This window comes from Equus caballus, chromosome 16, assembly GCF_041296265.1.
Source record: "Equus caballus isolate H_3958 breed thoroughbred chromosome 16, TB-T2T, whole genome shotgun sequence".
In the NCBI taxonomy this organism is placed as follows: Eukaryota; Metazoa; Chordata; class Mammalia; order Perissodactyla; family Equidae; genus Equus; species Equus caballus.
The window spans coordinates 12286966-12306611 of NC_091699.1; positions in this window are offsets into that span (position 1 = coordinate 12286966).

The following is a 19646-nucleotide window of genomic DNA, read 5'->3' on the forward strand; positions in this document are numbered from 1 at the left end:
TTATAGAATTTCTCTGGATGGAAAACAAAAGAAAAAAGGGTTGGCACCTACAAAAGGGGCTAGGTTTGGGTGGCTGGGAATAGGGATCTAAGAAAGACTTCACTGTGTAAGCTTTGATTACTGTTAAAATTACATAGATAGATGATAGAGCTTGAGATAGAGATAGATATCTACACACATATACACACGTATATATTCATATATATCTTATACAGTAAATAAAGATTAAAAAGCAAAACAAAAAAATTTTTTCATCGAAAAATAAAGATGGAGAAGAACAGAAATTTGCCAAGAAGAAAAGTCGGGGAGAAAATTCCCGTCGCTGGCTAGAACATAGGGAAACAGGAATTCTCCTGCCTTATTGGCTGGAACATAAATTGGTACAAGCCTCTTTGCAGAGTAATTTGGTTGTATCTTGTCAAATTGAAGATAGAAATGCCACATGACCTGGCAATTTGTCTTCTAGGCATGTGAGACACCCTCACACATGAGCAAAAGAGATGTAGGCAAGGATATTCATGGGGCACTATTTATAAAAGAAAAAAAATTAAAAAAGAAACTTTGGATGCCAGCTAATGACCCATCTCAAGGGTATTGGGTAAACGAATAGTGGGACATTCTTTGGGTGGAATGCCATGCACGGTTACATCGCATGGATAGATATAAGGCACATAATGTTCCAGTCAAAGAAAGAACTGACAGAATTTTAAACATGAAACAGCACTGTATATTGTTTATGGAAATGAAGCATAGGAAGTAAAAGTATAGAAACATAAATGGGATTAAATCTTCTGAAAGATTGAGAAATGAGATCTGGAAAAGAACAAGCCATGCCATGTTCTTGGATGAAAAACTTAATACCATAAAAATGTCAGTTCTCCCATATTTTCTCTATAAATTTAATATAATTCAAATTAGAATACCAACAGAGGGATTTGTTTTTAAAGACTGGATAAAATGACCTCAAAGATTGTGAGGCAGAATAAATGCCCGAGAATAACCAAGGAAAATTGGAAAAAGAATCACGTGGGGTTTTTGCCTTACCGGAAATAAGAATATACTATAAAGCCACTGTAATCAAATCAATATGGCATTGGCAGAGGAATAGACAATGGGAAAGAATAGAGAATCCAAAAATAGATTCCAGTATATATAAGAATGTAACATATGACAAAGGTAGTATTTCAATTCAGTGGGAAAAGGGTAGATTGTGAAATAAATGGTGCTGGCACAAGTGAATATCCATCTGGAAGAAAATAAAATTGGACCTCTCTTATATATCCAAATGAATTCCAGATGGGTTAAATATTTAAATGTGAAAAAGTCTATCTTGAAAACAACAATCTTGCAATAAAATCTGAGAGGCAACATATGCAATCTAGACAGAGGGAACAGCATATGCAAAGGCCAGAGGGTACGAGGGCTCCGTGTGTCCTGAGAAAGGCAGAGGCTCCATGTGGCTGGGATGAAGGGAGAGCCCAGGGGTGCCAGGGCCCCCCAAAGCCCAGTCGTGTCCTATTGGTTGGTATTCTATCTTCAGGATTGTCTGCAACATCTTGTCACCTCTTGTGCTATTTCCATGAATCTTGTTCTCTAAATCAATTCATGCCTTTATAAATCAATTGTTTCTAAATGGTAAATTTATATTACTGACAAAATCATGGGATCAATGAGCTAGTTATACATTTTTTGAACCACATGGAAATCACATTAAGATGAAAAAAAATGGCCTTGAATTGCCTTGGTAGATGGGTTAAATTTGCATTTTGAAAGTTGCTCTTACACTTTGTCGGCAGCAGAGACTGGAGAGGGTAAAACGAGGCCGGAGTGAGCAGGGAGGTGGCCAGAGCGATAAGCCCCCAGAAGTTAGTGAGGTGGAAGCCAAGGTCATGGGAACATCCTCCCCTCTCCTTCTGGCACAGCTACCTTCAGTCTGTTATTCCCAAATCTGGCCACTTCCCAGCGTCAACACAGCTACCACCTGGTGCAAGCTGCCGTTGTCTCCCCCGGATTATTACTAGCTTTCTCGCTGGAGGTCCCCCAGCTTCCCCACTGTCCATTCAGAACACAGCAGCCAGAGGGATGTTGTAGGAATGTCAGTCATACCCCAGCCCTGCTCTGCTCACACCCTCCCATGGCTCCTGCCTCACTCAGAGGAACCCACACCATCTGGTCCCTCATCGCCTCTTTGATCTTGTTGACCTTACAAGTAAAACGGTTATTTTAACAGCAGAAATGGGTTTATTCAGGAACAGCAAAGAATTGCAATTCAGGACATGCAAACTGTGGCAAACCACAGGCAAGTTCAGAGAACAAAGGAGAGGAAGGAGGAGTTGAGAGGGGCTGTTATGAACAAAGAGTCCGTTGGAGGAAGCTGGGAGTTGGAAGTGTAGTGGCTTTTCATTGGCTGAGCTGTGACCGTCTCTCATTGGCTGGGCTGTTGGCAGGCAAGGAGAAAATCTCCCTCCTGCTGGGGTAGCCAAGAGCCTCTTCCTGTTGGGTCTGCAGTTGATGCTGAGGGTAGGATATGAGAGCTCCCCCTTCTGGCCTCCTCCCCCCATTTTAAATGAAGTTTCTGTGTTAATTTTCACAATCTCATCACATTCGCTTGCCCAACTCCAGCCCAACTGGCGTCCTTGCTGTTTCTGAAACGTATCTGGCACACGTCCACCCTAAGACATTTGTACTTGCTGTTGCCTTTGCCTAGAGACCCACTTGACTCCTTCACATAATCCAAACCTCTCCCCAAATGTTGCCTTCCCTGAGAGGCCACTGCCTGCTGGGGAGGGCCCAGCCAGCGGGGGTGACAGCAGGGTGCATAGGAGTCCTGGAGGCCCTGCAGGCTCTGGGCAGCATCTGGGCAGACAGCAGCCCTGGAGCCTGGGTCAGGGCCGAGACTCCCAAGACTACCTAAACCTCGTGCCGGAAGCCGGATGAATCCCTGGGCTCTTCAGTCACGTGAGCCAATAATACAACTCCCCACTTTCCCTTTACTCAGTCTGAGGTGGGTTTTTGCCTGTTATGACTGAAAGAGTCCTGGTAATCAGAGTTATGGTAGGTTCAAAATGGCCACAAATTCTTTGTTACTAAGAGGGATGTCCCCTCCCCTTGAGTCTGGGCCCTGTGACTGCTTGACCGAGAGAAGATGGCAGAAGTGACACTGCAGTTTCCAGGCCCAGGCCTTAAAAGATTAGCAGCTCCCACCCCTGTTTCTTGAAACCCTCTCCATGGGAGTCCTGAGATGTAAATGAGATGAGTGTAGAAAGTCCCACTGCCATGAAGCCACCATGCGCTGAGGAAGCCCGAGCCAGCCAGGTGGAGAGACTATGTAGAGAAAGTGTCAGCCAACCACTTATTCCGACCCCGCCATCTGAGGTGTCCCAGCTGAAGCTCCAGATGTTACAGAGCAGGTATGAGCTGCATCTTGTCCAAATTCCTGACCCACAGTTTTGTGAGATATAGTAATAATGAACTGTCTTAAGCCACTAAGTTTTGGGGTAGTTTTTTAATGCAGCAATAGATAAACGGAACAATAGTTATTAGCAAAGAGCCATATATACCTATTGGATCGAGAAGTGAGACAGAGAGGTGGGGCTGCTGGCGTGCATAGGACTGGCCCATTTCCTTGGGAATTCTTACACATATGGGTACATGATGCATGGGTAGGATGGTGGAGCGGAAAAAGCCTTGACAGCAGATGGCCTCAATTTTGAGTCCCTGCTCTATGAGACTGGCTATGAGACCCAGGGGGAAGTTATTTTCCCTTTCTGAGCCTCAGTTTCTTTATCTATCAAATAAAAATATTAGTGCTGTATTGCTAGGAACAGATTCAGCTGCACATAACAACAAGATAGAAGTTCATTTCTCTGTCATGTGAAAATTCAGTGGGACGTCATCCAGGGCTGTTAGTCACTCCTGGTGTCAAGACCAAGCTTTTTTCTATCTTGTTGCTCTCCGTTCATGGCCTTCATTCCCAACATCACCTCATAAACCAGGATGGCTGCTACAGTTTCACCATCATATCTGTACTCTAGGGAGCAGGAAAGAGGAAGTGAACAAAAGGACAAAATGTGCACATCAGCTGTTTCTTCTGGAAGTTTCCTGGAAACTAACACATCCACTTATATCCCATTGGCTACAGCACAGTCACATGATTGTATCTAGCAGCAAAGGAGGCTGGACAATGTAATCTTCATCTGGGAAGCCATGTGCTCAGCCAAAATTCTCCCACAGAACAAGGGAAGAATGGATTTTGAAGGATATCTAGCAGTCTCTGCCACAAATATGTGTGTCCAGAGTTCTTGTAAAGACTATCATTATTTGAGGTGACACAGAGTAAGTGTCCAATAAATGATGGTTTCCTTCTTTGTTCTTCTAGCCTGCACATCTTGCTTCTCTCCTGAATGGGCTTTCTCTGCCCCCAGGCCCCAAGGATGAACTTCATCCCCTAGGAGGAGACCCTGTTTTATTTTCTTCATAGCATTTACCATAACTGTTTGTTTCTTCATTTGTTCATTGTCTGTCTCCCTTCACTCTAATGTGTACAACATGCAGAGGGGGACAGTATCTCCAGGAGCCAACCAGGAAAGTAGAAACCACCTGGAAAGCTTAAAACTTAATTTAAAAGTTTAATTGCAGGGACGTGGAACTGCTGAGAACAGGGGATAGTGAGGCAAGCCAGAAATTAATAGCAGGAAGTGACTACCTCACTCAGGGCTGGAGGGACAAAGAGAGGAGGTGGTAATTCCTGTGTCCAGGGCCTGGGGTGACCCAGAGGATGCTCAGCAGGGCTGTCCTGTGGGAGCTGGAGCCACAGAAGAAAGATGGCCACAAGCAGAGATGCCACCTGAGACAGGAAAGAAGGGTAAGAAATCCCCTGGCTTCTTCCTTCCTCCCGCCCTCCTGTCTCCCTCCAGGGCCTCCTATGGGCTGAATCAGCAGGAAATCAGCTGACAAAGGAGTCTGGGAAATTTACCCTGCGGGAGAAGGCTTCCCTCCACCACCCCTTGATACAGGGAAGAGCAGGGAGGAGCAAGGGATGGCTCTGAGAACAAACTAGCCCAGGGCGGAGCTGGGACCTCATCCATCTTGTTTGCCTCTGTACCTGGAACTTCAGACACAGCCTGGCACACGGTAGGACCTCAGTAAATACTGAACAAATAGATCGGTGCTCTCAATTCATCTTATCACACGCAGAAGGCTACTTAGAGTCCACAAAACAACGTTAGTCCCCATGAGGGGGTCCTGGGTGCCAGGCTCACAGAGGGAGGCACATCCTGGATAGGCAGAATGGCCACAGAGTTCTGCTTGGCCACGATCTGAGAGGAGCCTCCCAATTTGAAGATTCAGCTCAACTTGCGTCAAATGCTGTGCAGTCAGGCCTGTCCTCCCTCTCAGCCTCCATCAGCAACCAGCATCTTCCGTGATGAGGTCCTCTTCCACCAGGGTGGAGGTGGGGCACATCCTCATCAGAGAGAGAGAGACAGCAGAGACAGAGAGAGACAGAAAGAGAGGGACAGACAGGCAAAGAGAGAGAGAGAGACAGAGACAAATACTGACAGAGAGAGAAAGAGAGTGACAGACAGAGACAGAGACAGACAGAGACTAAGAGACAGAGAGAGAAATAGCCATGTAAACAGGGCTGACTTCTGCTGGCCATCGCCCTCCATACAATCTACCTACAGGCTCAGGATGCAGCCCAGCCTGCAGGAAAACGCGCACAGGCAAGACCTATGGGAAGCGCATGGATGCTTTGCACCACTCACAAAGAAATCAGAAGCATTTCCTGAGGCCCAGCACATGGGCGGGGCAGTTCACCCATCTCCTGTGGGAAGAAATTGAAGGGTTAACTGATGGGAGGCCCAGATGTCATTGGGGAGGCGAAGCGACAAGCACTCTGGCGCACTGCTGCGCGAGTGTATATCAGCAAATGCACTTGGGAGAGGAATTTGCAAAACTAGTAGAGAAATGCCTACGTGTCAACTCTGCAATTCCACTCATAGGTCAAGTCCTTGGCGGCACCAATTGAAATATCCACAACCACAGTAACAACACACCTGGAGACAACCCAAAGGTCCACTCACAGGAGGAAGAATAAAGAATAAGGGAATCGTGTTATATCCACACAATGGAATACTGTACGGCAGTGAAAATGGACAGCAGCGCTACACATCAACATGCAGAAATCTCACCAACAATAGTGTGAGAGAGAAAAAGGCGAGACACAGGAGAACACGTATGTAGATTTCATTTAAGTAGTGTTTAAGAACAGGTAAAACATTTTTATACATTCTATGTTTTTGCAGACATGTTTGTGTACTGGGCTGTGAGTACAAAACTGGGGTGCACAGCACTCAGTGGGTGAGCCAAAGGGTCTTCCAGAGTGGTGGCGATGCCTCGTGGGCAGGGGTCGGAACGTGCACGGGTGCTGAGCCTGCGCGAAGCGCTCCCCTTGCCGGCTGCTGTGAGACAGGAAGTCATACGCCCGGCCTGCCGCTGAGCTTGTGCTCCATGAACAGTGGCTGTCACTGCTGTCACTAGCAGGACCACCCTCATCTTACAGGTGGGTGGAAACCCTGGGAAGGAGGCACACTGCACAGGGACACGCCGCTCCAGGGTAACAAAGCGGGGACTTGGTCCGGGCCTTCTGGCCATTTCCACCCCTCAAAGTGGCAACTTAATATTCAGTGATTTTCTAGTCTACTCAGGGCTTCTGGGGATAATATTCCTCTCAGACAAGAGAGAACCATAAGGAGGATTGTCCCTTTCCCTCTGCTATGGGCGGCACTGTGTCCCCCCAGCTCACATGTTGGAGCCCTAACTGCGAGTGCCCCTCGGCCGTGACTGGATTCGGAGACAAGGCCTTTAAAGAGGTGATCACGGTGGAACGAGGTCATTAGGGTGGGCCCCAATCCAATCTGACTGGTGTCCTTATACAATAGGAGATTAGGGAGTCGGCCCCGTGGCCGAGTGGCTAAGTTCGCACGCTCTGCTTGAGGGGCCCAGGGTTTCGCCGGCTTTGAATCCCAGGCACGGACATGGCACCGCTCATCAGCCATGCTGAGGTGGCATCCCACGTGCCACAGCTAGAAGGACCCACAGCTAAAACTACACAAGTCAGTACAGGGGGCTTTGTGGAGAAGAAGAAGACAAACAAAACAAGATTAGCAACAGATGTTAGCTCAGGACCAATCTTTTTTAAAAAAGGAAAAACATGAGGAGATTCCGACACAGACACACACAGAGGGAAGACCATGTGATGACACAGGGGAGATGATGGCATCTACAAGCCAAGGGGAGAGGCCTCAATGAAACCAACCCTACCAACACCTTGATCTCAGACTTGCAGCCTCCAGAGCTGTGGGATGATGAATGTGCGCTGTTTAAGGCCCTCAGTACATGGTACTTCTTACAGCGCCCGGTCCGTGGTACTTCTTACAGCGCCCGGTCCGTGGTACTTCTTACAGCGCCCTGTCCGTGGGACTTCTTACAGCCCCCAGTCCGTGGGACTTCTTACAGCGCCCGGTCTGTGGGACTTCTTACAGCGCCCTGTCCGTGGGACTTCTTACAGTGCCCGGTCTGTGGGACTTCTTACAGCGCCCTGTCCGTGGTACTTCTTACAGCCCCCGGTCCGTGGGACTTCTTACGGCCCCTGGCCCGTGGTACTTCTTATGGCCCCCAGTCCATGGTATGTCTTGTGGCAGCCCTAGAGAACAAGTGCACTCTCTCTGAACGCACTAGTGTGAGAACATGGCATGTGGGCATGTGGCAGCCAGCCAGGGAATGTGCAGTCACATGCCATGGATTAAACCAGCACTCCCAGGACGCTGAGCACAAAGGTGGAAAGAGCCTGGGCCTCTGATGACATCACTGAGCCACCACGCCGAGCCTGGAACTCCCGCCTCCAGACTCCTTGTCTTCTGAGGAAATTCCATGACTATGTTGCCTAAGCCACTGCTAATTGCCTTGAAAGCCTCCTAACCAACCCAGATCCCTATGCAAACAGCAGGCAGTGGGCAGCCACGGAGCCCCTTGCCTTGAGGCTCTTGCCCTTCTCTCAGATTTTCTCCTGGGGAGTAAAGGACCTGCTCAAACTTCCAAGCTGAGTTCAAATATCACTTCCTCAACTAAAGGGACATGACAACCAAATGCACTGTGTGAACCTCGACTGAATCCTAGACCAGAACAGAAAGAGCAAAGGACATTACTGGGACAAATAATGACATTTGAGCATGGATTGTGGGGTCAGATCATAGTATTGTATCAGTGGTAATTGTCCTGATTTTGGTAAGTGTGATAGGTGTTTATGTTAAGAGAATGTCCTTTGTTCTTAGGAAATACACACTGAAAATACGTGATAGAAAAGGGGCATCATGTCTCCAACACCCCCTCAAATGCTTCACACGTATATGTGCATATTAATATAGACAGAATGATACAGCAGATGGGGCACAATGTAAACAGCTGGTAAATCTAGGGGCTGCGTGGCTGAGTAGTTAAATTCACGTGCTCCATTTAGGCAGCCTGGGGTTTGTTGGTTCAGATCCTGGGCACAGACCTAGCACAGCTCATCAAGCCATGCTGAGGCGGTGTCCCACATAGAAGAACTGGAATAACCTACAACTAGGATATACAACTACGTACTGGGGCTTTGAGGAGGAAGAAAAAGGAAAAATTGGCAACAGATGTTAACTCAGGGCCAGTTTTTCTCTCCAAAAAGCATAGTTAAAAAAAAAAAAAAAAGTTATCCAAAATGAAAAAAAAAACCACGCCTGTTTTCTGTAAAGATAACCCCTCAATCTTTCCCCTTCAGCACAGCCTTGCCCTACACACAGGGCATCCTGTGCCCAAGCCTCTGGCTCTTGCCTTTCTGGCCCCACTAAGCATCCAACATTTGAAGGCCATGTATTTTCACAAATGTGTATCCTCAAGACTAAAACACACGATTTAAGCATTCATTTGATTATATATGTTTAAGAAAAAAGGGAGTTCTTTGGCTCACGGATCTGAGAACTCTGTCATGGACTGCTTTGGGTGACTTGAAATGGGGCACAGACAATGTCTGCACATCCACCTGGGCTCCTTTCACTTACATGGGGGGTTCCTTCTCTGATAGGCTCTGTTCTCATGGCTGAAAACGGCTGCAGCAGCTCCAGCCCCTACATCCTTTTATGTCCAAGCCCAGTGGGAAAAATGTGAGATCTCTTTCCAGAAAATTCTCCTCTGCAAACTCTCATTAGCTTTAGTTGGATCATGTGCTCATCCCTGCACCAGCCTCTGTGGCCAGGAGGGCAGAGTGGCCAGACTGGCCGAGCCTAAGCCATGAGCCCACCCTCAGCAACTGACGGGGGGCAGGGCCGTAATCCCAGAGGAAAATCAAGATATGGTTGCAGAAGAATAGGAATGGATGTTGGGTGGCAAAACCCACAGAAACCTAGCCAGCTCACACCTTGACTATCCAACATCCATAAACGTCCTGCTCCTCATGCTCACTTCTGAGGGAAGTGTGGTAGACAGAATTATGGCCCCTAAAGATGCCCGCCCGAATCTCTGGAAACTGTTAATGTCCGTGAATTTCTTCCTTACATAGCCAAAGGGGCTTGGCAGATGTAGTGAAAGTTACTAATCAGTTGACCTTCAAATAGGGAGATGCTCCTTGACTATCCTGGTGGGCTCAGTGTAATCAGGTGAGCCCTTAAAAGCAGAGAATTTTCCCTGGCAGATGGTAAAAGAAGTAAGCAGAAGAGGAACTAGAGAAGGTAGCGGAAGGGAAAGAGAGATTTGAAGCCCCAGAAGGATTCGAAGCACACTGCTGCTTTCAAGATGGAGGGGACAACCTGGCAAAAAATGAGGACCCCAGGGGCTGACCCTGTGGCCGAGTGGTTAAGTTCGCGCGCTCCGCTGCAGGCGGCCCAGTGTTTTGTTGGTTCGAATCCTGGGCGTGGACATGGCACTGCTCATCAAACCACACTGAGGCAGCATCCCACATGCCACAACTAGAAGGACCCACAACGAAGAATATACAACTATGTACCGGGGGGCTTTGGGGAAAAAAGGAAAAAAATAAAATCTTAAAAAAAAAAAAAAAAATGAGGAGCCCAGTCCTAAAACAGCAAATAACTGAATTCTGCCAGCAACCTCAACGAGCGATGGGTTCCTCCCCAGGGAGCCTTCAGGAAAGAGCCCCGTCTGCCCACACCTTGATTCCAGCCTGGGGAGACTCTAAGCAGAAAGCCCGGTTGAGACATACTCTGCCTGACCTTTTGACCCCACTGAAACTGAGATACTAAATGGATGCTGTTTTAAGCCTCTCAGTTTGTGGTAATTTGTCACAGCAGCAATGGACAAGGAGCACTGGAGGCAAGACACTGTTTCACCCGGTCACACGTTCGGCCCCGGGAGCAGGATTCCGGTGGCCCAGTGTTGAGGTCTAAGCTTAGTGCCTCCGCCCCTCCCAACATGACTTCTGCAGAGAGGAAAGGAAAGGTATGGTCTTAACTCCCACTTGGGGAAGGGGAGAGGAGATGCTCACAGCAAATCAGGCTTGCCAGCAAGAACACTGGGAAATGTCAGGCGCAGAATCGCCATGTGAGCCAGCAGTGCAGCTCCTAGGTATGTACTCAAGAAACGCGAAAATGTATGTCCGCACAAGCACTTGTGCACTAATGTTTGTGGGAGCATTGTTCGTGATGGGCAAAAAGCGGAAACACCTCAAATGCCAACCAACCGATGAGTGGATGAGCAGACTGCCCTAGCCACACAGCGGAACAGTATTCGGCCATAAAAAGGAATGAAGTGCTGCTATGGTACCAGAGGGAAGCGCAGACGAGCGGTAAATGGGCACAGCAGGGTTTCCATATGTTTGCAGACTTGTGCAACCATTATCACAATCTAAGGTTAGAAGATTTTTTTTGGGCTTTTTTCCATTGAGGTATAATTGACATACAACATTATATTGGTTTCAGGTGTGCAACATAATGATTCACTATTTGTCTGAAGTTTAGATTTTGATCAGCCCCGAAAGAAACCCTGTACCCATTAGCAGTCACTCTCCATCTCTCCCCTCAGCCCCTGGCGACCACTAACCAGCTTTCTGTCTCTATAATGGACATCTCATATAAATGGATCCATGCCCTCAGTGGCCTTTTGTGACTGGCTGCTTTCACTTAGCACAATGCTGTCGAGGTTCCTGCAGGCTGTGGCGTGGGCCAGCACTTCTTCACGAGTGTCCCAGTGCAGCTGTCCCGGTTCTGCTCGCTGCGAGGCTGTTCCTGCCCGCCCTCCTCCGTGGCCACAGCTGAGGTGGGCGTTCGCCTCTTCAATCCTGCTGGTACGGATTCCAGACGTCAGCGACGGCTGAGGCTTAGCGATAACATCACACAGTCTTGTTTGGTTTGTTTTTGCCAGACTGGGGAGTTTTTTCTGGCAGTGCAACCCTACCAAAAACTCATTAGGCTTTTCCCTCTCTTTATTTCTTTATGAAAACATATTGTAAAATATTTCAGGCAAACAGAATAATACAAAAATGCCTGTGTAGCCAGCACCTAGCTCCAGCACAGCTGAAACACAGGAACTCACCACATACTTCAAGAAAATGGACGACTTTTTTTGTAACTTTGGGGAGGAGGGGCGTTTTCTACGCATTGCACAGAGAGTGGAAAATATGAAGAAAACGATTGGTTCATTAGACTACATAAAAAGTTCCAGCTTCCGTGTCGTGAAAGATACTATAAACAAACTTAAAAGACAAAGAGTAAACTGAGAGTACTTGCAAGGCGTATAATGAAGTAACAGCCAATATCTATAATATGCAAAGTGTCTCTAAAAATCAATAAGGAAAAGACAAACAACCCAACAGAAAAATAGGCAATTCACGCGAGAAATATAATGGTCAATAAACATATGAAAAGAAAGCATATTCTCATTTGTAATCAGGTAAATGAAAATCAAAAACAACGAGATACCATTTTTCATTTAGCAGATTTGCCACCAAAAAAATTACACAAGTAACAACATGATAACGTCCATTGATGGTGAGTGTTCAGGAATGTAAGCCTTCTCCCCACTATTTGGGGGAATATAAATTGATACAACGTTTTTGAAAGGGCACTTAGCTAGGATCGATCTAAATTTGAAGTGTACATATCCACAGGCATACACAGTAATATATCAGGCAGAAATATTAGCACATGAGAAAATAAATGTACAAACATTGTTTATAATAGCAAAAATATTGGAAACAGCTTTAATATCTATAAATATGGACTGGTTAAACAGATTTTGATACAACCATTGCTTGGCTTGTTATGCAGCTTTTTAAATGGATGACTTAGAGATGTGTGTCCTGATACGGAACTTCGTCCACAACTTATTCCAAGTGGAGGAAACCAAGTTATAGAATAAGAGATACATTGTAATCCCATTAATATTTTTTAAAAACCTCTATATGATAATGTGTGTATGTACCCCCTAGGGCTGTCTGTGAGTGGCATTGTTTGAATTGTAATAACAAACATAGTTCTTTTGTAACCCAAAATACAATAAGGATTTTAAAAAATCTAATAAAGAATGTGTAATAAGTCCGTGACAAAAATAATAAAGAAGAGGTCTATTTTATTATTTTTCTTTTACAGAGTGTGACTTTTGTGTGCTATTTAAGAAAGCTTTGCCTAACTCAGTGTCACAAAGATTTTTTTTCCTATGTTTTCTCCTAGACTTTTTTTTTTCTGAGGAAGATTAGCCCTGAGCTGACATCTGCTGCCAGTCTTCCTCTTTTTGCTGAGGAAGACTGGCCCTGAGCTAACATCCGTGCCCATCTTCCTCTGCTATTTTTTTTATATGTGGGATGCCTACCACAGCATGGCTTGCCAAGCAGTGCCATGTCCTCACCTGGGATCCGAACCAGCGAACCCCAGGCCGCTGAAGTGGAATGTATGCACTTAACTGCTGTGCCACTGGGCCAGCCCCTCTCCTAGACTTTTAAGAGTTTTAGCTCTTCCATTTAGATATATGATCCTTTCTAAGTTAATTTTTTTTAAAGATTTTATTTTTCCTTTTTCTCCCAAAGCTCCCTGGCACATAGTTGTGTATTTCTTAGTTGTGGGTCCTTCTAGTAGTGGCATGTGGGACGCTGCCTCAGCATAGCTTGATGAGCGGTACCATGTCCGTGCCCAGGATTCGAACCGGCGAAACTCTGGGCCTCTGAAGCAGAGTGCGCGAACTTAACCACTCGGCCACAGGGCCGGCCCCCTTGAGTTAATTTTTGAGTATCACGCAAGGTAAGGGTTAGAGTTTGTTTTTTTTGCGTAAAGATATTTAATTGTTCAAGCAGCACATGTTTAAAATGCAATATTCTCCTCTGTTGAATTACTTTGTACCTTTGTAAAACATCAGTTGACCATGTAAGTGTGGGTCTATTTTTGGACTCTCTTTTCTTTTTCATTGATCTATTGGTTTGTCCTATACCGGTATCACCCTGTCTTTTTATTTTTATTTTTTAAAGATTTTTTTTTTTATTATTTCCTTTTTCTCCCCAACACCCCCCGGTACATAGTTGTGTATTCTTCGTTGTGGGTTCTAGTTGTGGTATGTGGGACGCTGCCTCAGCGTGGTTTGATGAGCAGTGCCATGTCCCCGCCCAGGATTCGAACCAACAAAACACTGGGCCGCCTGCAGCGGAGCGCACGAACTTAACCACTCGGCCATGGGGCCACCCCGGTATCACCCTGTCTTAATTGCTATTGCTTTATAGAGGGTCTTGAAGTCAGATTGTGTAAAGTTCTGACCCTGTTCTCCTTTTTCAAGATTACTTTGGCTCTTCTGGGTCCTTTACCTTTCCATATAAATTTTAAAACTTGGTTGTCAATTGCTCTTTTAATAAAGCCTGTGGGATTTTGATTTGGATTGTACTGAATGTATAGCTCAATTTGAGGATAAGTCTCAACTTAACAACATTGGGTGTTCCAATTCACAGGTGTGGTGTATTCATTTTGTTAGATCTTGTCTAACTTCCCTATGTGCAGTTTTGTAATTTTGAGTGGACAGATTTTACACATATTTTGTTAAATTTATTCCTAAGTATTTTATATTTGATGGTATTGTAAATTGTGCTATTTTTTAAATTCCATTTTCCAATTGTTCTTTGCTGGTATATAAAAATAAAGAAATGGACTTTTGTATATTGATTTTTATTCTGAAAACTTGCTATATTCATTTATTAGTTCTATTAGCTTTCTTCTTTTAATTCCTTAGGATTTTCTGTGTACACAGTAACGTCGTCTGCAAGTAAAGACAGTTTTACATCTTCCTTTTCTATCTTTGTGCCATTTATTTATTTATTTTTCTTGCCTTATTACACTGGCTAGGGTCTTCAGTATAGATGTCGACTAGAAGTTGTGAGAACAGACATCTGTGTCTTGTTTCTAACTTTACCCTCGAGTCTTCCACGACTGAGTAGGATGTTAGCTATAGGATTTTCATAGATGTTATTTTCATAGGATTTTTGTCAGACTGAGGTAGTTCCCTTCTATTTCTAGGTTGCTGAGAATTTTTATTGTGAATAGGTATTAAATCTTGTCAAATGATTTATTTTCATCTTTCAAAATTGTCACGTTCCCCCCCCCTTATTCTGTTAATGTAGAGAATTACATTAAGTGATTTCAGATATTAAATCAACTTTGCGTTACTAGTACAAGCCCCATGTAGTAATGATATATTATCTTTTACATAGATTGCTGTATTCAATTTGTTAAAATTTGGTTAAAGATTTTTCATCTATCTTCATGAGGGATTTTGGTCCACAGTTCTCTTTTCTTATGATGTTTTGTCTGTTTGGGGCATCAGGGTAATATTTCTCTCACAAAATTAGTTGAGAAGTGTTCCTTTCTCTACTATTTTCTGAAATAGTTTGTAGCTATTAAATATTTTCATTAAATGTTTTTCCTTGAGGGAAACATTTAGTTTCTTTGTGCAAAGGTTTTTAATGACAAATTCAGTTTCTTTCACTTATGCAAAGCTACTCAAATTTCCATTTCTTCTTGGATCAGTTTTGGTAATTTGTCTTTCAAGGAAATTGTCCATTTCTCTAGGTTGTCAAATGTATTGGCACAAACCTGTTCATAATATTTCCTTAGAATCCTTTAAGTGTCTGTAGGATGTGTAGTGGTGTCTCCTCTTTCATTCTTGATATTGGTAATTTGTATCTTTTCTCTTTTTTTCTTGATCAAACTAGTGATATCCTTATCAATTTTATTGATCATTTCAAAGAATCAGGTTTTGGTTTCATTGATTTTTACCTGTTGTTTTTCTATTTCCCACTTCATTGATTTCTGCTCTTTTTTATTTCCCTTTTTCAACACTTTGAGTTTAATTTGTTCTTATCTTTCTAATTTATTAAGATTGGAACTTAGATCAAGCCCTAGACTTGGAAAAATATATATCTGGTAATGGTTTGTATCAAGAATTTATTTTTTAAGAAAACTGTTACAGCTCAATAATAAGACAAACTACCTGATTTTTAAAAAATGGCTGAGAAATTTCAACAGCCACTTCATAAAATGGCCAATGAGAGCATGACAAGATGCTCAGCAACACTTGTCATCAAGGAAATGCAAATTAAAGGTGCTGTGTACCCACTAAAATGGCTAACGTTAAAAGACTGATAATACCAAGTGTTGAAGATGGCATAGAGCAGCCAGAATTCTCATCCACTGCACTGGGCAAGCAAAATGGTGCAGTCACTTTGGGAAACAGTGTGGTAGGGTTAATAAAGTTGAGTATACACTCACCATGTGACTCAGCAATGTCACTCCTAGGTGTACACATAAGAGAAACAAAACACATCCACAAAAAGACTTCCATGTAAGTGCTCATAATCCACGATAGCCCATATGTCCGTCAGCTGGGGAAAGGATAAACAAGTCGTGGTGTATCCACCCTATGGAATATTACTCAGCAATCAAAGGAATGGAATATTAATTCACCTGATGACATGAATGAATTTTTAAAACATTGTGCTAAGTAAAAGAAGTCAAACACAAAATATCATATACTGTATGATTCCATTTATATGAAATTCTAGAAAATGCAAAATATAGTGATAGAAAGTAGATCAGTGGTTACCCGGGTCTGAGGAGGGAGCTACTGCACAGGGGCACAAGGATGTTCCAGATCTTGTTTATGTCCTAGATCTTGGTTATGGTAGAAACTGTATAATTATTCAATTACCAAAATTCATCAAACAGTACACCTAAAATGGAAGAATGTTATCATATGTAAATTATACTTCAATAAAGTTATTTTTAAAGATTAAGATTTTTTTAAAAATCTAAAAAAGGAATTTTCCTCTTTTTTAAAAAAAAATCTTTTTCGTTCACATTGAGGTACAGCATGTTTTTCTCAGTGTCTGCTGGGAGAAAAGTTAGTTGACTGGAAAAAGTAAATACACGCTCTTGCTCTTCAGCTGGTGAGTGGATGAAAGACACTGGTACCAGCATACGATGAGCTATCAGTCAGCAGCTGCAGAGGCAGAGTGAAGGCCCCCCACGCAGGCGTCCACACCCTAACCCCCAGAACCGTGAGTACGTTACTTAAATGGCAAAAAGGGCTTGTAGGTGTAAGGAAGTTAAGGATCTTGAGATGGGGGACTATCCTGGATTATCCAGATGGGCCCAATGCATCACAAGGGTCCTTAGAAGAGAGAAACAGGAGGGTCGGAGTCAGAGAAGAAGGCCATGTGATGATGGAAACGGTGACTGGAGTGAAGGTGGAGGAAGGGCTTATGAGCCAAGGAGTACAGGCCACTAGCAGAAGGTGAAAAGTCCAAGTAATGGATTCTACCCTCAGAGCCTCCAGAAGGAACCAGCTTGCCAACACCTTGATTTTAAGACTTCTGACCTCCAGAACTTTAAGCTACTACATTTATTTTATTTTAAGCCACTGTTGGTAATTTGTTACAAAAGCAATGGAAAATGAATACAGCAATAAAAAGGAATAAACTACTGATAACACACAATAATTATGCTGGGTGAAAGAAGCCAGACTCAAAGGTCATATACTGTGTGATTCCCTTTACATGACATTCTGGCAAAACTATAGGGACAGAGACAAGATTAGCTGAGCCCGACCCAGATCAGCAGAACCACCCAGTTTCCCATATAGACTCAGGAGCAATAACAAATGGTTGCTGTTTTAGGCCACTAAGTCTTGGGGTGGTTTCTTACACAGCAGTGGCTGACTGATACAGTGGGGAGAAAGCCCTGCAACGATGCCTGGAGCTCAGAACTGAGCCCAGTCTTGAACAGAGGGTTGCAGGAGCAAAGAGGCAATGAGGGGCCGGCCCCGTGGCTGAGTGGTTAAGTTCACGCGCTCCGCTTCAGTGGCCCAGGGTTCAGATCCTGGGTGCGGACATGGCACTGCTCATCAGGCCGTGTTGAGGCAGCGTCCCATGTGCCACAACTAGAAGGACCACAACTAGAATATACAACTGTGTACTGGGGGGGCTTTGGGAAGAAAAAGCAGAAAAAAAAGAAAAAGATTGGCAACACTTGTTAGCTCAGGTGCCAATCTTTAAAAAAAAAAAAAGAGGCAATGAGAGTGACCAAGGCTCAGAAACAGAGGGTTGGGGCCAGCCTGCTCCTCCTTCCCTTAGCAAAGGCTACTAGAGCCCATCTCACCAGAGTCCCTGGCCTGGGGTCCTTACGTAGCTGCCTCTGTACACTTGGGCAGCACCCCGTCCCGGTTGCACCCACGGTTCCCTGGCCAGTCCCGCTCCCTGAGAGCCTGCCCTCCGTGCTTGCTGTAGAGGTTCTCCTCCACCTCAGGCTTCCCGCGTGCCTGGAGCATCTGCTGATCCCAGAGAGCGGCCATGGGCTTGGCCTAGGTTACTGTGCCCACTGCTTGCCAGCACCTAGCTCTGTACAGCGCAGTACCAGAAGCCATACATCTCCAGGGAGCTGCTGCTGCCGGAGCAGCTGACTCCACCTCTGCCCTCCAGGAGGGCAGCCGCCCATGGAACAACGTCAGCAGGATCCTGGTGGACCAAAGGTTTGCAGAGCTGAGAGGCAGGCAGCTCTGGGGAGACCCTGGGGCTGAGCCCAAGGAGGCCAGGTGGGTGTAGGGGCCACAGTGTGCTGCTGGACCAGAATTTAAGAACTGACATTCACTGACTGCTTAATGTTCTGAGTATCTTATCTCTATTATCTTATTTAATCCCAATAATGCCTCATGAGTCAGCTACTGTTTTATGCACATTTCACAGATGGGGAAACTGAAACTCCGAGAGGCTAAGAAACCTGCCCAATAATATCATGCAACTATTAAGAGCAAAGCCAGGACGTGAGTCTAGGAAGTCTTGCTGCAGAACCGGGGCTCCCAGCCACGACTGCCACCTGCCCCAAGCCACCACACCTGAAGTCTGACGTGCTTCCGACTCCAGCACATGCCTCACCCCTCCATGTAGTGAGATGGAGGAAGGCAGGCAGGGGCGAGAGTAACTTCGGGACTAGCAAGTGCCTAAGAGAAGCGTGCAGAGGAAGGTTGAGGATAGACTTGGCACTCAGCGTCCTGTGGCTCACATCCCGGTTCTGCAATTTACAAACTGTGAGACCTCAGCCAAGTCATTTGACCACCTTGTGCCTTGGTTTCCCCATCTGTGATGGTGGTTTTTTGTGTCAACTTTCTAAGCTGCAGTCTCAGTCATTCAACCCAGTACAAACCTAGGTGTTGCTGTGAAAGTATTTTATAGATGGGATTAAAGGAGTCTGTAAGCAGTTGGCTTCTAAGTAAAGGAGATTATTTTAGATAATCCGAGTAGGTGGGCCCGAGTCCATCAGTTGAAAGGCCTTAAGAGCAGAACTGAGACTTTCTAGAAGAAGCTGCAGCTGTGGATAGCGCCTTCAGTCCCAGCCTATCCTTCCTGACTGCCTGCCCTAAGGATCTCGAAAACTTGCCTAGCCAGCACACATCACATAAGCCAGCTCCTTGCGATAAATCTTTTACTATAGATCTCCCACTCGTTCTGCTTCTCTGGCTGAACCCTGGCTGACAGACCATCTGAAAGCAGTGGACGCTACTACCTACTTTACAGTGTGGTGGTAAAGATTAAAGGAGTTATAGAAATAAGGCGTCTAGACTCGCGCCTGGTACAAAGTGCGCTCTAGGAAACTGCTTGCGCACAAGAGGCTCCAGAACATACATTTCACAATGACCCATGGTTCCCCAGCCAGATCCTGCCTGAGGCCGCGTCTGCTCAGAGAGTGAAGCTGGGGCTCTGTCTATCCCACCAGAGCCCACGGCAGGCCGGCTTCAGTGGGGTGTGAAACCCAGCCCCGTGACCTGGGGGCGAGGGGTTGAGCTGGTTAGTGCCTGTCGACCCCCATCCTGATAGTAAAAGTGAGCTGAGGAGCTGGCAATGACAAGAGGGCTCCTGCGCTTCATTTCTCAGAGCACAGAGGCTGCGCAGCTGCCCAGTGACCCGCCTCTGAGACAACGAAGGAACAGGGTCTCACTGTCCTCCAGACGTGCCTGCTCCTCACACGATACGGAGCGCCCACAGTGCGTCATCTCTTAGCTCAGCCGTCTCTGCTTCAGAAACACCTGATCACTGTTCCTAAAACCACAGCCTTCAGTCAGCAACACTTAGCAAACTC